This window comes from Phyllostomus discolor, chromosome 10 (genome assembly GCF_004126475.2).
Source record: "Phyllostomus discolor isolate MPI-MPIP mPhyDis1 chromosome 10, mPhyDis1.pri.v3, whole genome shotgun sequence".
Lineage (NCBI taxonomy): Eukaryota > Metazoa > Chordata > Mammalia > Chiroptera > Phyllostomidae > Phyllostomus > Phyllostomus discolor.
The window spans coordinates 93763960-93769820 of NC_040912.2; positions in this window are offsets into that span (position 1 = coordinate 93763960).

Sequence of the window (5861 nt, forward strand, 5' to 3'; positions counted from 1 at the left end):
TAAAATATCTGATACCTTTCGGGTGAGACTGTACTTTGCCGGGCGATTTTTTGGGCGCAACCTGACTGGAACCCTCAAGTCGCTGACATCGTAGCACAAACCAGAATGATACGGCTCTGCCCCGGCGGGGCGGCCGCATCGGTGGGGCATGTCCTGCACACCGGAAGGTCGCGGGTTTTGATCCCCGGTCAGGGTGTGGGCGGGAAAGCGGCTGATGGGTGTTTCTCTCTCACCCTCTTCTCTCTCGCTCTAAAGATCATGCACATGTCCTCGGGTGAGGATTAAAAATAATAATAATGACTGTGATCGTGCGGGCACCCCGTGACACGGCCCTCTGCTAAACAAGCCGTGTCCATTGTATTCTCAGTCCTCGGCCGCCCTGTGGGTGGGCACATCGCAGCCCCCACCCTGTCGATGAGGGCCTGAGGCTCACGCAGCTGCAGCCACACGCGCAAGCGGCCAGCCCGCCAGCAGCCGAGCTGGGACTCGAAGTGTGTCCACCCACCCCGAGCCCGCCTGTGCCTGCCCCCTTCCAGAACGGTCCAGGGGCTCTGCTGGTGTGCGGAAGGAGGGAAGCAAAGACAACGCCCCTCATTTCCTGTCAACATCACGGAGAGAAACGACCATTAGCACCTTGCTGTGTTAGCACCCCTCAGGTGCTTCCGCGAGGGCACAGGGTGGGATGCGGCCCCTCAGGTGGACTGTAGCAACCACGAATGGCGGACCGTCTCCCGGGGCCCCGGGGCAAAAACCTGGACTCTCTCTGAGTCTGGGACCCAGAGTGTCCCAGGGTTTGGCGGGCACAGACCGCGACGTCCTCCGACCCAGAGCAGGACGCCACGCTGAATGGCAGGACACGCGGGAGCGGGGCTGAGGCGGGGCCTGCTGTGAAACCGTCCGTCCGCTCGGAAACAGCGAAGCCACGCCCGAGCACAGCCCTCACGACTGCCCTGCGGTGACCGCCAGCTGACCCGGGCCGGCCACGACCCGTCGGTGAGACGGGTTTGCGTGAGGCCTCGAGCCGGCCCGCACCGCAGAGAGGTGCTGACGGGGGTGGGATCTGCTGGGCGAGGAGCACAGTTAAAACCTGTTTTGGCTTTATTCCCCTCCATGAGCTTCGTTAGACAGAGAGAGGGAGTCCTAGCTCCATCACATTTGATGGAAAAGGATATTTCCCCTACCAAAAAAAAAAAAAAAAAGGAATGTCTTTCTTAGGAAGCAGCACCTGCGTTATTGAATGATTTACCCGCCGTGTGTGTGTCTCTCCGCGTAGAAATTACAAGCAGACGACCCGTAATCCGTCCGAATACCACCACCACAACCCGCGGCTCCTGTCAAGATCCATCCTGTTCTGGGTGGGGGCGGGTGAGGCTCGATTCGATGGGAATGAATGATGGTGCGCTGGATGTCGGATGAGGAGAACATGCTTGTTTGTTTAAACACTCCTGAGGTGCAGAGCGGCCGGCCGACCAGACAGGGGCGTGACCTTGACTGGCTGTGTCTGGCCCGTGAGGGGAGTGGCCAAAAATATCATCATGCACACGCATATAAAATGTCTAGTAAACGAGTCCTGTCTCTCTCCTAGGTTTCGTGTATTTCTGGCTGGGCTCCTCCTGGGTGCCTTTGGGCTTTAGGGTCCGTCTTTTAAGTAAAGCGTTTTCAGGGGGAATATCTATTTCCGTTCACATCTTGTCTGATGCGAGTTTCTGGATTCACGGCGACGGTTGACGCCGTGAAGGGCACACCGTTCGGGGCACGGCCACGGAGGCGGTCTGGCCAGCGCCTGGGGTTCTGTCCGGATGCAGCGTGGCGGAGTGTGCGCGGCAGACTCATCCTCATTTCCAATCTCCGTCACTGACCCCACTTTCTGACCCCACTTTCGAAAGGGAGGAACATTGTGGAGCAGTGCCCTTACCGAGCTCCCTGAGCACCTCAGCGGGTTCACAGCAAAGCCTGGGTCGAGCCCCGGTGAGCCCGACACCCACCAGAGTGCCAGCTGCCGGAATGCACTCTCCCTCTTTCTCTCCCTCTCTCCCTCCCTCTCCCTCTCTCTCCCTCCCTCTCCCGTCTCTCGCCCTCTATCTCCCTCTCTCTCGCCTATCTCTCTCCCTCCCTCTCCCGCCCTCTCCCTCTCCTCCTCTCCTCTCTCCCTCCCCTCTCCCCCTCTCCCTCTCCCTCTCTCCCTCTCCTCTCCCTCTCTCTCCTTCGCTCTCCCGCCCTCTCCCGCCCCTCTCCCTCTCTCTCCCTCTCTCTCTCCCTCCTCTCCCTCTCTCTCCCTCTCTCTCTCCCTCCCTCTCCCTCCCTCTCCCTCTCTCTCCCTCTCGCTCTCTCTCCCTCCCTCTCCCCCCCTCTCCCTCCTCTCCCTCTCCCTCTCTCCCTCCCTCTCTCCCTCTCCTCCTCTCCCTCTCTCCCTCCCTCTACCTCTCTCGTCCCCCCTCTCCTCTCTCTCCCTCTCTCTCTCCCTCCCTCTCCCGCTCTCCCCCCCCCTCCCTCTCTCCCTCCCTCTCCCTCTCTCTTCCTCTCCCTCCTCTCTCCTCTCTCCTCCTCTACTCTCTCCTCCCTCCCTCTCTCCCCTCCCTCTCCTCTCCCTCTCCCTCTCCCTCTCTCCCTCTCTCTCCCTCTCTCCCTCCCTCTCCCCTCCCTCCCTCCCTCTCCCCTCTCCCTCCTCTCTCCCTCTCCCTCACTCTCCCTCCCTCTCCCCCCTCCCTCTCCCTCCCTCCTCCCTCTCTCCCCTCTCTCTCCTCTCTCCCTCTCTCCCTCTCGCTCTCCCTCCCTCTCCCTCTCTCCCTCTCTCTCCCGCTCTCTCTCTCTCTCTCTCATCTCTCCTCCCTCTCCTCTCTCTCCTCTCCTCTCCTCTCTCTCTCCCTCTCTCTCTCTCTACTCCCTCTCTCCTCTCTCCTCTCTCTCTCTCCCTCTCTTCTCGATGCGTCTACAAGTCATTGCCGTGACCGCTCTCCTTCTCAAAGATGCCCTGACCCAGCTGAGCGCCCCCAAAGGGATCAGGGGAGGAAGAACATGTTCTTTCTCATCATCTCACTTCCTTTTCCTTTCTACGTTATGATCATAATTTTTTCTCCATTGCCCTTCCTCTCTCCTCCTCTCTCCATTCGGGTTGTTTTGGTTTTGCCGAGTGGAGCTCCCCAGCCAGAGAAATGAGGTGCCTCCCCGCACCCACCCGTCACTCTCCTTCCGGGTACCCACCCAGTTCTGATGTCACGGAGGCACGGTTCCCTCAGGGAGAAAAATTTGCATTTTGCAGACCTTGTTCATGTATCGTGGCCGTCTCATAAGTTCTCTTCCTGAAACAACAGCAGGACTCGGGCACGCCGCAGGTCGTGTTCACACGCAGACTCGACTGACCGAGGCAACACCTGTTATGAGCCGCTTGTTTAGAAGGAAGGCAACCGTTTCTCCAGGGGGAAACATTTTGGGCCAGATCCGTGTGCAGCAGGCGCCTGGCCAGACCCCTGCTCCAGCTGGGATTTCTGCCCGTGTTTGAGTTTCCAATTTGAGTTAGCACCCTCCGAGAGGATTCCCCCGGGGTCCCCTTTTCCAAGTGGCGTGGACCTCTCCACAGTGGCCACGGGGCCCCTCACGCTTCAGTTCCCAAAACAGCACTTCATGCGTGTGATAGCTTGGCTGCCCCAAACGTGCTGGAAAAGGTTCTCAGAGGAAAGTCTCAGGTCTTCCATGTCCCAGCCAGGCGCCGACAAGCAGTCACTTACGGCGTGTATTTTCATGTAGAAAATACGCCTCGAAGTAGACGCAGCTTTTCCCAGTCACGATCTCGCCAGGAGGTGCTCGACCAGGTTTACTTTGCTTCCTCCCTGCCGTCTGCGTTTCCTCAAGGCAGCTGCCCCAAGGAAGGAGTGCATCATGGGAGGTGATGCCGTTGGCCTGGTCGGCCCGCCTGGTTGGTGTCTCTTTTGAACCTCAGTGGAAAAGTTTGGGGAGTTTCAGGCCCAGAGTAAAATTCACGGCTTCCTTCGAGACAAAGGAAGGTGTGGGTCCCGAGTCCTTCACTCCCACCAGGAGCCGGTCAGTTTATGGGCTGGCGAGGGGAGTACGCGTTCCGGGCTGCCCGGGTCCCTGTGGGTAGTGACCCCGCCTGTCCATCACCCCCTGTGCCACGCTAACTTCCCCAAGGTAGGGACGATTCTCTGTAGGGCTGCGGGTTCCTGCTGTTGGCTCCGTGACTTCCTGGCTGCACCTGAGCAGCCCGGCCCAGGGTGCTCACCCTCCGTGCCTCGGTTTCCTTTCTGTAAGCCGGGACAGTCCGCGGTGTCCGACTCCTAGGCTGTGAGTTACTATATGAGGCCTGCCTGGAAAAAGCCCAGCCATTGTTAGTATAACGAGAATGGTTTGTGCACATCAAAGTCCCCTGGCAGCCAAGGAGCGTGGACTGGAATGCACATGGGTGAACAATGACGACTTCACTGTACTGGTCAGTGGGGACGGTAGACACTGTTGAGTGAGCATGTGTACTGTGTGGCTGTCACATTCAAAGTGACTGAGTGATCAGAGCACGAATCTGCATCCAATCTTGCCTTAAGCTTGAACATTCTTCCACAAAAAATTATTCAAATGATTTAGAAGGCTGCAGCTATGGGCCACTGGTGATTGGCAGCTTTAGGACAATGCAACTGCTCATGCATCATGTCCACGTGCAGAGTTTTTTGGCAAAACATCAAATCACCCAGGTGACTCAGCCCTGCTACAGCCAGATGTGGTGCCCTGAGACTTCTGGGTTTTCCCGAAAAACTAAAGTCACCTTTGAAAGGGAAGAGATTTCAGACCATGGATGAGATTCAGGAAAATACGACGGGGCAGCTGATGGCGACTGGGGGAACTGTGTGAGGTCCCAAGGTGCCTGCTCTGAAGGAGACTGAGGTGTCACCGTCCTGTGTGCGATGTTTTCTTATATCTTGTATCTTCTTCAGTAAATGTCTCTGTTTTTCATAGCCCATGGCTGGATGCCTTCAGGACAGACTTCTCATATAAAGCGGTTAAAACAAGCCTGGCGTGTGCTGAGTGTTCAAAAGTGTCTGCTGCTGTTCTTATTGTTTATTGTCCTCGGGGCCAGTCGTGACAGCGGCAGTAACCGTGTTTGCCAACGTTCCTTTTCAAAGTAGAAAAGCAAACGGTGGGTTAAGAAGACACGTGTTTCAAGAAAAATGGGACGAAGTCATTTCTTTTTTTAAAGCAAAGACTTTTTCCTGTCAGTTCGTGTGTAAATAAATACGATGGTCCAGTGCGGCAGGGGACTGTGGCCGGATCCCATCACTCACCTGCTGGGGCGTGTGTTACGTTGGGGTTTGGAGAAACAGTTCAGTTCTGAGTTCCTTGAGCCAAATCTACCTCATTTTGGGTGGTTTGGGTGTTTTGTGTGTTTGATCTTTTAACATATCAAATTTTTTTAAAACATGGTTTTATTTTTTTTAAGATTTTATTTATTTTTAGAGAGGGAAGGAAGGGGGGAGAGAGAGAGAGAGAGAGAGAGAAACATCAATGTGCGGTTGCTGGGGGTCATGGCCTGCAACCCAGGCATGTGCCCTGGCTGGAATTGAAACCTGTGACACTTTGGTTCACAGCCCGCACTCAATCCACTGAGCTACGCCAGCCAGGGCTTAAAATATCAACTTTTAAAAAAAATTGGGATAATTTTTAGGTTTTCCAAAGGCGATAAAGATAGTACAGAGATTCCTTCTCTGCCCTGAGCCCAGTTTCCCCACTGTCACCAGCCTGCCTTTCTGTGGCCCATCAGTGAATGCGAAGAAGCTGAGATTGATCGTTACTGCTAACTGCACCCCAGACTTGGCTGGGGTTTCACCAGCTCTTTGCGTTAATGACCTCTTTCCGCT